Source organism: Nelumbo nucifera, chromosome 1 (assembly GCF_055504915.1).
Source record: "Nelumbo nucifera cultivar China Antique chromosome 1, China Antique-T2T, whole genome shotgun sequence".
Lineage (NCBI taxonomy): Eukaryota > Viridiplantae > Streptophyta > Magnoliopsida > Proteales > Nelumbonaceae > Nelumbo > Nelumbo nucifera.
In genome coordinates, this window is record NC_142649.1 from 13488061 (window position 1) to 13502912 (window position 14852).

Here is a 14852-nt window from a genome sequence, read left to right on the forward strand (position 1 = left end):
TGATTCTAAACCACGTGAACCACCCTTCTACAATTTTAAATGATCAGATTATCCTCTACTTCAATTATTAAATAACTTATTTTACCCACTATTATTACCTGTTCAAACCAACTTTATCCATAAAAAGCAAAAAGCCACTTATTAATATGGAGATAGGCCATTGATAAGTTATGACAGCTGCAGCCTAAGGCTCAAAAGCTTCCAAAATAATCAGAAATTTACTGATCATGATTTGTTACATGTTGTGTGGTGGGAGCAATGGACATGTATCTTATGTTTGGCCAAAAAGATTTCAAGGTCCAAAAGAAAAATCAATAGAAGCTACAAGACTTAGAGTTGTTGAGTTGTTCCTAGAAGCCCATTTGTATTAAGGGTAAATTATTTGGGAATTAAGATGAAAATAGATATTTTACCAAAATGCCCTTGATAATAATAGTATCACTTTTGACTCCAAAGTATATGTTTTGAAATAGAAATAAATGTCATCATTTATAAACACTAAATGTAGTTTTTAAATATTAAAATTTTATTTTATTTCCTAAATCTGTTCAACATTTCATTCCTACTTGATGCTATGATAGGAAAAAAAATTGCTCCTTCAAGAAGTGTAGATGAGGATATTTTTGTCCATATGATACGCAAGAAGGTACTAAAAGGGTAAAATGTACTCTTGAAAAATTGTGATAAGGTGGTACTTTCGGTCATTAACACAGGACATGCTAGTAGAAGAGTGGAATAAATTACTTATAAATTACAATGTGTAATAAAGTTAATAAGGTAAACTCAAGGGGAGGTATTAGTAATTTTACCCTTTTATGAAATATTAAGACTAAAAGAGTGGTGGGGCAGAGGTTGAGTTGGGCATGGTGAAATTGTTTTTTTGTTCTTTCTTCTAAGTTTCTAAAACCCTAATTGCTTCTGCTTTTAAACCCCCAGATATTAACTATTTAACTATTGAAATCCTTGCTTAGACAGAATAGCAAAAGAAAGTATTAGATATTCTTAATGAAATAAACTAACCATTCACAAAGGACTAAACTCCGTAAATCTTAGATATTTCCATTTTATAGGAGCATGGTTTATTATAAGAATCAGCAAATGGAGATCAAATATTTTATATTTTAGGTATAAATATCAGAAGCAGAAGCAAGTAATAACCAGAACAAATATGGGAAAGAAAACTATCACATAGGATGAGTAGAAATTTGAAGCTAGCATTTAATAACATGGACGTGCATTCTACAAAAAGTTTTGCTTTAAATATTTAATGGACTTACATAATTATAGTGATCGTTAGGGCTTTGGGTTTAGCCGTTTAGGAATGGCAATATCGGAAAAGAAAAATTGTCCTTACCATTTCCAAACCCACCTCATTGATCTCAAATCCATTTAATTTTTTCAATCAATTTCTTAAATATGTTCTGTTCCAAACTCATTATCACAAAAGTGAAATGTGATGTCCCTATTAAGTTTCAATTTGGAAAGAATATAAATATGTACAGTGCAAATGCATAAAAACTAATACAAAAGATAAGGTTTTGTACTCTACATATTTGTATTTATATTCCTTTCAAACTGAGCATATGCAAAAATGGCGTAGTAATTATTTTTTAACCCTTTTTTACTATAAATATATTATTTCTTATAAAATATATAAGATACATTTAATTATTAGGGTTTGACTATGATACCAGAATAATTTATAACCAATCAACCCGTATCATAAAAGCAATAATGAGTCAGATTCTTTTTATTAAAGTTCATGAAATTTTTTTGATAAAATTCACATGTATCAGGTAATATAAGGATAAAAGCAAACCCATCCGAAACCTTATAGGGTTTTGATAAATGGATCGTGTTAGGGTTGGAAAATTGAAACATGTAAGATATCCAAAAATTCGCACAAAATTATCATCCTTATAGGTTGGATTAGGATTTGGGAACCAGGCTTTTAGGCGGCCTCATAATGGTCCTGATATTGGATACTTTGGCCCTTTCCCTGATATAGATCTAGACTGGGCCCAAACTAAATAACCTCAGGGTTCAGTTTTGAGCCCATTTATGTTTGAAGAATTGGCAAGCGTCAGCCTTCTGGGCCTGACTATTATATCTTCGTTACTAGGGATGTGTATTCAGTCCTTGAAAATAGAAGCTCATTTCTAGTTTGTCAAAGAATCTAACTTGTTGTCGTTCGAAGCAATGTTTTACAAAACGACCAGAATCGGAATTATTCTTGTCATCGGTTTTTTGGGTTGATGGTTCAACCATTTGGTTCAAATGGATGATTCGTTCTGACAAAAATTAAAAAGTCAAAATAAAAATGGCCAAAGATCATTGAACGAATCAATGATTCGACCGCCTAAGTCAATGAATTGTTAATCGATTTAATGATTTTTGTCAAAGACCGGGTTTGGAGTAAACAGAACTAGTTTTCTAGACAGCTCTCAAGTCAAACAGTTCAACTGTCTGGATCAATGACATTCGAAAACCATGGTTCGGAGGGAGTTAATTCTGTTCGTCTCACCTCTATCATTATATGGGGTTTCAAACCAAGGGGAGATCCATTCTGGTAAAGTGAATTGCCCCATCTTATCCGTCCTAACCTTAGGATGCAAACGGGTTGGATCATGATTCAATCTGAATTTGAATCCAATCCAACTTTACTGGATTCAGATACCCCTGTCCGATTTTCGAATTGAGTCTGCAAAATATTATCTATTTCAGAATCGGATTGAGATTGCAACACCTCCTATTAAATCTACTTGGATCCTTATCAGATATCTGATAAAATTATCTCAGGCAAATTCAAATCAGGGATTAAAAAACTGACCGGTTTGAATTCGAATTTGATCATATGGATTTTCTATCAAATCAGATTCAGATGTACCTGATTCTTGCATCCCCTATCTAATCAGATACTGGTGTTCACGGTTTGGTTTAATTAGCTAATTTTTTAAACCGAACCAGGGTTACTGGTTTTTAAAAAACTGGTAATCGAAATTAAATCAAATCGGTTAACTGGTTGACTGGTTTAGCTAATCGTCGGTTTGGTTCATTTATTTTTTGGTTTTTTATTATTTATAATATTTATTATAGAAAAATATATAAATATATAATAAAATACTAGAAATATATATAATATTATATTTTAAATAATAAATAATATATTATATATTATAAATATAAATATATATATATATATATTTATATAATACATATTTATTAATTTATAATAAATAAAAAATATATAATATATAATATATGTATATCGGTCGATTCGGTTAACCGGCGATTCTCTATTTTGGTTAACGGAAACTGAACTGACTGGTTTGGTTAACCAAATTTTTGGTTCAGTTTCGGTCGGTTTGATTTTTTGGTTTTTTTGCTCACCCCTACCTATAGATATAATATGGGCAATGCCAGCATATGGGTTGGATTTGGTCCAACCCGATCCAGTCCAATGTGAGTCCACTTATAAGTGGACTGGATTCAATCCAGTCCAAATCCAATACAAAACCAAATACAATCCAATCCATTAAAATGTAAATGGAGTGGGTTGGATCCAATCCAAACTGAATGAAATATCAAAAATTATATAAAAAAGCAAAACATATAAAAAAGTACAAAAATATATTAAAATGAAGAAAATATGAAAATTACAAAAATATACCCTTTTGGCATTAAAAAACACTTTTGTGAAAGTACTTCCATAGAAGTGCTTTTATAAAAGTACTTTCACAAAAGTGTTTTTGTAAAAATGGTTTCATAAAAGTACTTTTGTACTTGTGCTTTTAGAAAAATACTTTCATAAAAGTGCTTTTATAAAAGTGTTTTTGTAAAAGTGCTTTTATAACAGTACTTCCATAAAAGATTTTTCATAAAAGTATTTTTTATAAAAGTACTTTCGTAAAAGTGCTTTTATAAAAGTACTTCTGTAAAGTTCTTTTGTAAAAGTGCTTTTATAAAACTACTATGTAAAAGTGCTTTCATAAAAATACTTTTTGTAAAAGTGCTTTCGTAAAAGTACTTTTCATGCAATTACTTTGATAAAAGTGTTTTCGTAAAAAGTACTTTTCATAACGGCTTCAGTTTTGATTAGTTTCAAATTGGACAAGGGTTTGGCCTTATTATTGGAAATTTGGTTTAGGTCCACTTCAAACCAATAAGAATATGGACCAATTTATTTTAGTTTAGCCCAATCCAATAATTACAATGGACCGTCCAAAGCTGGTTTGGTAAGGTTTGGATCGGATTGGATCCGATCCAAAACCAATCGATTGACACCCCTACTCGCATGGCCTGTGGCCGATATGAATAATGTGGGCTATGCCACTGGCTGGCCCATGGGCCTCAACCCCGTGGCCCATCCCGGCCCACGTGAACCAGCTTCAAGATCCCAAACCAAATATTTCTTGCCCAATGACAATGGTGGAGGTGCTCTGAGGTCTCTGGCTAGTCTTCACATCTTGGGCAGTCTTAGTAATTTAAGTAACTAGACATTTTCTTCTTTAACTAGTGTAATGCTCTAAGTTGCAGCAGTTGCTTTATGACAACATTTTGATATGAAGTGTTTGATTTTGGGATGAACTTTCAACACTCAAAATTTGTCACACTGTTTGCAACATCAGTCTTGTGCTGCTAGTAGCAGTTGTTTGTTGTTATTTCAAGAATAGAGCCAAATAGTAGGAGCATTTCATTGTTTGTTGTCATAAGCCAATTTTGTCTTCCACCTCTATCCAACATAAAGGGATTTTTAGGATTTCTTCGACTCTCCCTCAGACTAAATCATGGGGAATATTACTAAGAATAAAGTCCACCCACCCATGAGCCAATGATAAAGCCGCATTTGCTAACAAGATTAGCCTCCCTATGAACATGCTTATAATGAAAGTCCTCGTTCAGCCGCTTCCTCAATTCCAAACATTCTCGAACAATGTTCCTCAGGCGCCACGGTGGATTGTAGATGATGAGATTGAGGCAAGAGATAACTAACTTTGAGTCACCCTCTATGATGATGGGGTTGGAGAAATTCGCCACCTCCCAAGCAGCCCACGCCTCTGCCATACCGATGGTAGTGTCCCCTAAAGTGTATGCTTTGAAGTCCACCATCTCTCCATTGTGATTCCTTGCAATAACTGCAATGGAGCATCTCTTTCACTAGAACGAGAAACATCAAAATTAATTTTTATAGTGCTAAATTTTGGAGCCTTTCAAGCAACGAGCTTCCATGATTTATGTTTCTCAGGATGTGAATCTTTTTGAGAGTTATCATATTCCTTATGAGCATTTAATGCTTTCTCCATAGTCACCTGAGGGAGGGTACTGGTATTATTGATTTTTTTTTTTTTGGTTTTGATTCTTCGATAAATACACATTTCTCTTTGTATTTAATAACCCCACTTAAATCATTATCCCTCACTTTAGCCCACCACTCTACAAGAGATGAGTCAACATCATTTGGATTAACAAAGGAAGAAGGCATCAAACTCCAAATTTGAGTGGCCATTTCACATCTTTTAAAAATATTATCCATGTCTTCATCTTCCCCACAAAAACTACAAGCTCCATCAATATTAAAACCTTTGTTTCTAAGGAAAATTTTTGCAGAGACCTAATTTTACTCTCCCTCCAAACATTCATTTCTTCATCCATAACCTCACTTACTAAAAGCTCAGTATCATTAATCATTTCTTTATCCATATCCTCAGCCCACCTATCTTTCTAGAATTTGATTGATCTTTCATTTCCATGTTCCCATCCTATACCTTTTTTGAGATCTCTGGATTTGAGGATACCTTGCCATGCCCATGCCCATGCCCATGCCTAGGAGATATTCTTTTTTTTTTTCTTTCACATCTCAAAAATGATCATTTTGCAGATATTTGCCTTTGACAACTCTAACCCAAAGATTGTCTCTCTTTAAGGATTTTTCATCCCAGTTTTGCTAGATTCGCTTCGTTAACCCAATGGAGATTTTTTAACCCCACCCCAACATTTTGGGGTGCAGGTGCCTTCTTCCAATCAATCAGGTGGAGGGGTCTATTGTCATTTGACTTTGCCCATAAGAAATTTCTTTGGTGTTTATCAATATCCTCAGTAGTATTTTGAGGCAGTTTAAAGAATCTCATGAGAAATTGCGACATCATATTGGTAGAAGCATTGAGAAGAGTCATCTCACCAACCATAGAAAGGGAATTTCTTTTCCACCCCGCAACTTTTTCTCTTAAATTTTCAAAAGTTTTCTTTGTAACTCGACCATTTATCACCGGAGCACCCAAATAAGTATCAAGACTCATTTGGATAGGGATCCATAAAATTTTTGCCAGAATCTTCTGGAACCTTCTTGGGGTATTTTTTGACAATTGGATAGTTGACTTGGTAAAATTTGGGCAATTTTCGGAAGCAAGAGCATAATTAGAAAGAACTTCTTTAATCTTCAGGCATGCTGAAATAGTTGTTTTAGCAAAGATAAGAAGACAATGATCTGCAAATTGTAGGATTGGCACTTTGGGGCTTCCTTTGGCTGCTTTATACATGATGTCGCTATCACCAATTATTGATTCATTCTCAAGTTTCCTCACAAGAGGTTCAACATAGAGGACAAAAATGTAAGGGGATAGGGGATCGCCTTGCCTAATCCCCCTAGTAAGGGAAAATTCTCTTGTTGGGCTGCCATTAATTAGGACTTGGTAAGACACTGATCTAATGCATTCCATTACCCAGTCTATCCATTTATTGTGAAACCCAAACTTTGTTAGAACCTTTTCTATGAAGGTCCATTCAATTATATATCATAAGCCTTCTCTATATCAACCTTGCATGCCAACATACCTGATTTTCCTTTTCTCCTTCTCATGGTACGAATCATCTCATGAACAACAAGAATATTGTCATTAATTTGTCTATTAGGGATAAAAGCACTTTGATATGTAGAATAATTTTATTGAGGAAGGGTTTTATTCTATTTATCAGATTTTTTGAAATAATTTTATAAATGACATTGCACAAGCTTATTGGTCCATTTTTTGGGATAGGAGCCAGAAAGGTTTTGTTAAGAATATGATTTGTTTTCCCTGAATGAAAGAAAGCTTTGACTACTTGATTGACCAAACCTTTGATAATGCTCTAAATTTAAAAAAAAAAAAAAAGAACATTTAAACCATCTGAGCCCGAAGCTTTTAAGTCCTTAATTCTTTGGAGAGCATCATAAATTTCCTTTTCAGTAACCTCTCTCACAATTTCTTTATTTTGATCTTCAATGATTTAAAGTCTAATTTCCTTTAAAAATTCCTCAATTCCCTTTGTTCCTTCTGTTTGGAATCTTTGATAGAATTTTTCTCTAATAAAATCCGGAATCTCTTCTTGATCCTCAATTCTAACTTGATCATTCTTAACTGAGATAATTCGATTTATTGCCTTTCTAATTGTGGCCACAGTGTGGAAAAAACTAATATTCCTATCTCCTAAGTTAATCCCAATAAATTATGGCTTTTTGAGCCTAATAAGCTTTCCCCTCTTTAAAATTTGGTTAAGTTGGTTTTGATAGGCCCTTTCTAGATTAGAGAGAGATATGTTGTTACGACACTAGATGAAACCAAAACAAACCAAAATTTGCAATCAAAAGCATTTGCACTCCATACTTTTACACCAGCGCCCCATATTTTGCACCCCCGTTCAAAAGCATTAAGGCTAGTGACTCAAACTCAGGCCTCTTAGTGCGTCCACATCTCATTATAATTATAAACCACCATGCCACATTTCATTTCGTGATTAAAAGAAATAAATAGATTTTATTAATTTTCATGTTAACATGCAATTTTACACAAAGACACTTTTACAAAAGCAATTTTATAAAGTAATTTTATAAAAAGAATTTTTACGAAAGCACTTTTACACGAAAACACTTTTATAAAAGTACTTTTACATGAAAGCACTTTTATAAAAGTACTTTTATGAAAAATACTTTTACAAAAACACTTTTACACGAAATCATTTTTCGAAAGTACTTTTATGAAACCATAAAAGCACTTTTATAAAAGTACTTTTACAAAGGCACTTTTATGAAAGTACTGTTATGAAAGCACTTTTATGGAAGTACTTTTATAGAAATACTTTTATAAAGTACTTTTACAAAAGAACTTTTCTAAAATTTATGCATTTTTTTTACATTTTTGCATTTTTTGCTATTTTTTGCATCTTTTTTTTGAATTTTTTGGTATTTTTTCTGCTTTTTTTTTGAAAATTTCTAGCCTTTTTTACATTTCTGAAAATTTCTGGTATTTTTCTACATTTTCTCCATTTTTTTGTATTTTTTTCATTTTTTTCTGAATTTTTCTGCAAAAGTTTTGCATTTTCTGCAATTATGTGGTATTTTTCTGCATTTCGTAATTTTCTGGTATTTTTTTATATTTTTTCTGAAATTTCTGCAATTTTTGGTTTTTTTTTTTGCATTTTCTGCAATGTTTTTCTATTTTTTGCATTTATCTACATTTTTTGCATTTTCGGGTATACGGGTTCACCTAACTTGTTTTTGTCACATGGTAGTCTTGATAGATCTCAAAAATATTTTTCTGGATATACGAGTCAACCCAACCCGTTTCTGTCACTTGACAGTCTTAAGAGAGATGATTTTCTCAAAAATGTTCTTTTTGGGTATACAGGTCTACCCGACCTAGTTATTTTCATGTGGCATCCTTGAGAGAGATTATTTTCTCAAAAATTGTTATTTTCGGGTATACAGGTTGCTCCGACCCATTTATGCCATGTGGCATTCTTGAGAGATGTTCCTCTAAAGAATTTGTTATTTTCGAGTATACAGGTCAATCCGACCCATTTCTACCAATGTAACAACCTTGAGAGAAATGTTTCTCTTAAAAATTATTATTTCTAATATATAAACCGTCCCAACCCATTTTTATATTTATAGATAGATCAGAATGGGCAAAGATAGTTAAGGGTTAATATGCATGCATGCATGTTGGTATTCAACCATTACGGCTTACCCAACCCAATCCACCCACTTGCCACCAAAACTTGATTCCGGGCCGGCCAGTCCTGTCGAACTGCAACAAGGTCCAACCGTCCAGGGGCCCTCTATAACCAATGAAACCCCTCTCGTCTTTCGCACTCTCGGGAGAAGTCTGGTCCGTTGTAGCAGGAGACCTTTCAGCCTCACTGTAACGTAAAACCCTAGATCACTTTCCCGCCTCTTTTCTCCTCCATTTTTGGAACTTCAACTTTACCTTCATCGCAAAAACCCTAGTTTTTCTTTCTAAACCGTAGCTTCTGCAACTTCAAGAGAGACAGAAGACTGAGGGTGAAGAAGCAGAAGGGGAAAAACCAAATCGAGCCACAATGTCGATGTCCAAGAGTTCAAAGATGCTTCAGTACATCAACTACAGGATGCGCGTGACGATCCAAGACGGTCGCCAGCTTGTCGGGAAGTTCATGGCCTTCGATCGCCACATGAATCTCGTTCTCGGCGACTGTGAGGAGTTCCGCAAGCTCCCACCCGCAAAAGGGAAGAAGAATGAAGAACGTGAAGATCGGAGAACCCTAGGTCTTGTTCTTCTCCGGGGTGAAGAGGTTGTCTCCATGACCGTCGAAGGGCCACCACCGCCTGATGAAAATCGTGCCAAAGCTTCTGGTGCGGCTGCAATGGCGGGTCCAGGAATTGGCCGCGCCGCGGGGAGGGGAATTCCGACGGCGCCTCTTGTTCAGGCACAGCCTGGTCTTGCTGGGCCTGTTCGTGGTGTTGGTGGGCCTGCTCCTGGTATGATGCAACCTCAGATATCACGGCCGCCTGTACCGCAGTTATCTGCACCGCCTATTACTTATCCGCAGGGACCGGTTGCTCGCCCTCCTGGGCAGTTGCCTGGGTTCCCCGGGCAGCCTCCACCAATGGCACGGGGACCGCCTCCTCAATTTGCTGCTGCAAGGCCAGGTGGAGCACCCCCTGGTCCATTCTCTGTACCTCCACCACAGTTTGGGCAGCGGCCGATGCTGCCGCCACCACAAATGATGAGAGGACCACCACCTCCACCAAGACCGGGAATGCCTGCACCACCGCCGCCTCGTCCTGGGATGCCTCCTCCACCAGGTGGAGTTCCTGTCTTCGGCCCACCTCGCCCTGGTATGCCGCCACCACCAAATCCTCAGCAGCAACAGAATCAACAACAGCAATAATGAATTGGTATGTTTCACTCCAATTTTAGATGCATTTTCCCCTTTGGGTGTGGGGTGGGGCTTGGTTAAGAGGCGTTTATACCTAATGGGTCACTCTTTGAACAATTGCAGGTTAATTCCAATAGTCCTTTGCTCATGGACTTGTAGTTGCTTTTTGCTCATTAGTTTGACTGTTTGGGACTGCAACATGATCCTAGACCTTAGTTCAATTCTTCCTGCGTAGTGCTGAAATGTTAATTTGGATTGAACCTTATGTCTTCCAATAATCCATCTTTCCATATGCTCCTTAAAATTTGTTTTCCCGCTCCCCATTTTTTCCTGTCCTTTAGGCATTTACGTGGCATGGTATTTCGTTGTTTCTGAAGAATCAGAATTAAATAATTCAACTAGTTAATCATTTAAACTCCTGCGTGCCTGCGGAAACTTGTTTGAACTACTATTTTGCATACAGAGATTACCATTTCTCATAATTTCTTTAGCTGTACAAGTTTGGAAGTGTGTAGTAGCACATAAAAACATGAACTATGAAGAAGCTAAATAATGATTATTGTTGTTTGCAACTTTGAATCTGAAAAAAAATAAATTGTGAGGGTTGTTTCATATAAATTGAAGTTGCTATGGTGTCACTTTAGGTGACTAGATTACAAGGCAATGTCAAAGGATGAAAGTACTCAGTTACCAAAATAAAGTCATGTTGCAAAGATAATGGGGGGGGGGATATTAAAATAGCTCCATGCCCAAATACATTAGATGCTCTTTATATATAATACTACCATAATGGTTCAGGGTTTGGAGATAATCACTCGTTGCATGAAATCAAATCTTCTTCAGTGTCTCAAAAGCGAAAGTTTTAATTAAAGTACAAGGGTCCCCAGAGGCAGCACATTTTAAAAAATAGAAAGGAACTTAATATAGTAAATTTTATATTCAAACACTAGTAAAAATTATATTGAACGATCAAGTTGAGAAATTCAATGCCTATTCAAGGATCTAAACTCAAGCACAAATTGGTTTATATTAATATATAGTTGATAAATCTAAAATATACAACTAGCAAACACAAACAACTGCTAACAAACAATCATTCAGTTAATTAACAATTAACCAATAGTTATCTAAACAACAAATAATGAAAGAGAAAAAGAGAGGAATGCAAAGAAAAAGTTTACAAGGCAGAAAAATAAAGCAATCAAAATATCAAACATATTCATCTTATATTCTGTTAAAATATTGCAAAACAGAAATAACTGCAAAAAATTAACCAAAAAAGTAAGGTTGGGAAACTCTGCAACTCCGTTCATGTGAACAGGTATCATGATTTCCTCAATACAAGGAGACTGCAGATTATCAGGAAAAAAAGTACTTGTAGGGAAGAGGGTGATCAGGACAAAGGAGACTACAATGTCCCTACAATGGTGGCTGCAGACATTCAGTAATAATCAATTATTGATTAATTGACAATCAACCAATATTGATAAAAAAAAAATTGACAATCAACCAATAGTTATCTAAATAGCAAACAATTGAAAGGGACAGATGAGAGGACTGCAATGATTTGTTTTTCAAGACAAAGACAAGGCAATAAAAAATATCAAACATACTCATCGTATATTCTGTTAAAAAATTGTAAACAGAAATAACTGCATATGATTAACAGGAAGAAGTAAAAAAGGAGATGGGGAGCATTGTGACTCTGTTCATGTGAGCAAGTTATGCCCAAGGAAACTACTTGGGCATTGGTCTATGTTTTCCAATGTATGATTCTGTAATTACTCTGTCTATGGAACCTTTTTTGTCTTCATGTGAGCAAGTTATGCCCAAGGAAACTACTTGGTCATTAGTCTATGTTTTCCAATGTGTGATGCTGTGATTACTTTCTGTCTATGAAACCTTGTATGTCTGCCAAAGGCTAAAACATCCGAGTTCCAAGAGGCTATTCTTACGCTGTCTATGAAATTAGGCACTACTAAGTCTCTTGAGACTCATTTGAAATTAGTGGCATAATGATAATGATTTATGGGGACGCGCTACCCCCCGTTTTGTGTAGCCCCTCTTGGTTTCTATAAAAAAAAAAATAATGATAATGATATGGTGATGATAAAACATCTGAGCCCCAAGATACATGGATTCCTGTTAAATGGTTGTTTGTTTTAAGTTCTAAGTTGCTGTCTAAAGGCATGAATCTATTGTCGTTATGGAGAACAATATCAAAGTCTACTTCTTCTAGCGAAAAACCTAAAATGGCATTACTCATTTCTGAGCCTCCAGGGTCTTCTTGGGTATGTACCTAACCTCTGGCATTTTTTGTATGAAGTGGCTGCTCTCAGGTTCAAACCTGCGTTCCCATGCTTGCCAGACTGAGATTTTCCCCAAGTAATAAGTCTATTCATTCTAGCAATTGGTGGAAATATGGAAAACAAACTAATTATCAAAAAAAAAAGGAAAACAAACTGTTTTATCAGTGGGTACAAGGTGGTATTCAGTTTGCAATTGTTTGGTTAAACTGGCTTTTATTCTTTGGCTTTGCATGAGAGTACGTGGAATGGATGGCTACCTATTTGATGAGTTGTGCTTTTAGACCAGGAGATTCTAGGTATGGTGTTATGATGAGGGCAAAAGCCATCTTATATATAGATGAAAAAAATAAAGGCTAATTGATATTCTTGTCATGTACAAGTATCCCATGCGTAGAGGATTGAAATTCACCATTGAATTGTAGGAGAGACTCAGGAACCAGTCAGACTGATGCAGTCTCTGCCGATAGGATAAGGAACAGCCTGCTTTTTGATATGGATTACCACAGGGTAAAATTTATGGGGCTAGAGATGGCTGGTTGGGCCAAATTTATTTTTGTGGTTGCTTGTTGGAGGATGAAAAAGCTAGGGGTTTCTAAAGGTTAATTACTAATTAAGGCCAACAAGACGGAAAATAAAGTACCTTTTGGGAACATATTAGATAAACATTATTTGTGTTTGTGTGTGCCAGTGTTTGTCCGTGTATGTTCCAGGGGTGCTGAAAACATCTGCATTTGTTTCTATTGATGAAATAAAAGTTATATATTACTGAGGATAAGTTGGTCATGCTCAACTTTCTTAATTATCGCTATTTATATACTGTAAACAGGCTTTTAAGCAGTTGCCCCACTTGCCAGTTTGTTTATTAAATTCATTCTTCAAATATCCAGTTATTTGCTGCTGATCAAAAACAAAAAAAAAATGCTGATTATTTGCTTTGCTGGCCAGGTTTATCCTTAAAGTTTAAAGACGGTGAAGGGGTTTTAACTGCACTGCTTTGTATCGTTTATTGCTCAGCATCTAGTACTTCCTGATTTGCCAAGGTGGAAAAGTTGAGATTGATGTATGGAATTACTCGTTTAGGCTTTTGATATCACTAAGTTCACAACAGCACAATTAGAGAATTGCTTTTAGCTCTTTAGTGTTACTTGGGAAATATTTTATTAGAGTTGTTCAGCCAGTAGAACTCAAACCATATATTGGGGCTCTGATGCAAGACAGTTTACTTAATTGCTGACTCTAGTTTAAAGATTGTGATATATTGAATGAGATTTTAGTGCGTTTCTGTGCAGTTCGGTAACCTTGCAAGTCTGGTGTGTTAACCAAGGTTAAATAGATAAATTCCTTGGACATAATTTCTAATATCTCAATGATTTATTACCTGAATCAATCAACTACTCCACTCTTGGAGTCATAGTTTTGAATTTTTGGGGTTGGTGTCAAGTTTTCAACGAGGTGGGCTGGTAAAGTATCTCAACAAAATGTATATTTTGGCTTGATTTCCATTGTAGATAATCGTAGAATTCTAGACAATTGTAGATAACTAGATTGTTTGACATTTGTGCATTGGATTGAAAAATTTGATGCTCCATAATCCTTAGCTGCACATAATTATAAAAATTCTTTGCGCATGTAAGCTGTGTTCACGATGTTGATCTCAAAATTCTATTTTTTGTCTTTTTTTAATTTTGAAAAAATCCCCTTCATATATGAAAACGTGGAGAACCATTTTCTCTATTACTGAGTAGTTAGTAACTTAATAAATAATACTATTGTTGTCGCCACGTCTCTTGTAATGGGAATGTTTTAGAGTTTTGCTCTATACGGATGTGTTTTGAAAACGAATGGATAGGAATGAAAGATATGAAGGCACTTGGACATGTTAAGGAAATGTATATAAATTATACAAGTACATTAATAACAATTAAAAGCTGAATTATTTATGAATAAAGTATTAATACGAGGAATGTTAAGGAAATGCATATAAATTATATAAGCACATTAATAACATTCAATCAAAAGCTGAATTATTTAGGAATAAAGTATAAATACGAGAAATGTACAAATAGTAGTGGGACTCTAGAACATTCACACATCATATAATAATTATCATTCTATTTTAATTTTTATTAATATTTTAGGAAAATTTATTATTTTAGTATTTGTATATAAATAATAACTCTTTTTTAAATAATAATATGTTTAATTTTTAACATATAATTATGTGCAAATAAAATGTATAAATCATTTAAGGTAGATAAAATATATTATTTTTATAATTTTAAATTATAATTTTTTTTAAAATTAAATTTTAAATTATTTATTTTAATTTTTATAATTATATTTTTTAGTTTTATTAAAGTTGAAAAACAA

At 34.6% G+C, this 14852-nt stretch overlaps 1 pseudogene across 1 annotated transcript; it reads left to right on the top strand.

The window, feature by feature from the left end:
* The first annotated feature begins 9116 nt into the window (after positions 1 to 9116).
* Positions 9117 to 13770, top strand: LOC104610321 (uncharacterized; annotated as a pseudogene). Its single transcript, XR_016080948.1, has 2 exons — positions 9117 to 10192; positions 13428 to 13770. The product of XR_016080948.1 is annotated as an uncharacterized LOC104610321 (transcript).
* The last annotated feature ends 1082 nt before the right edge of the window (positions 13771 to 14852 follow it).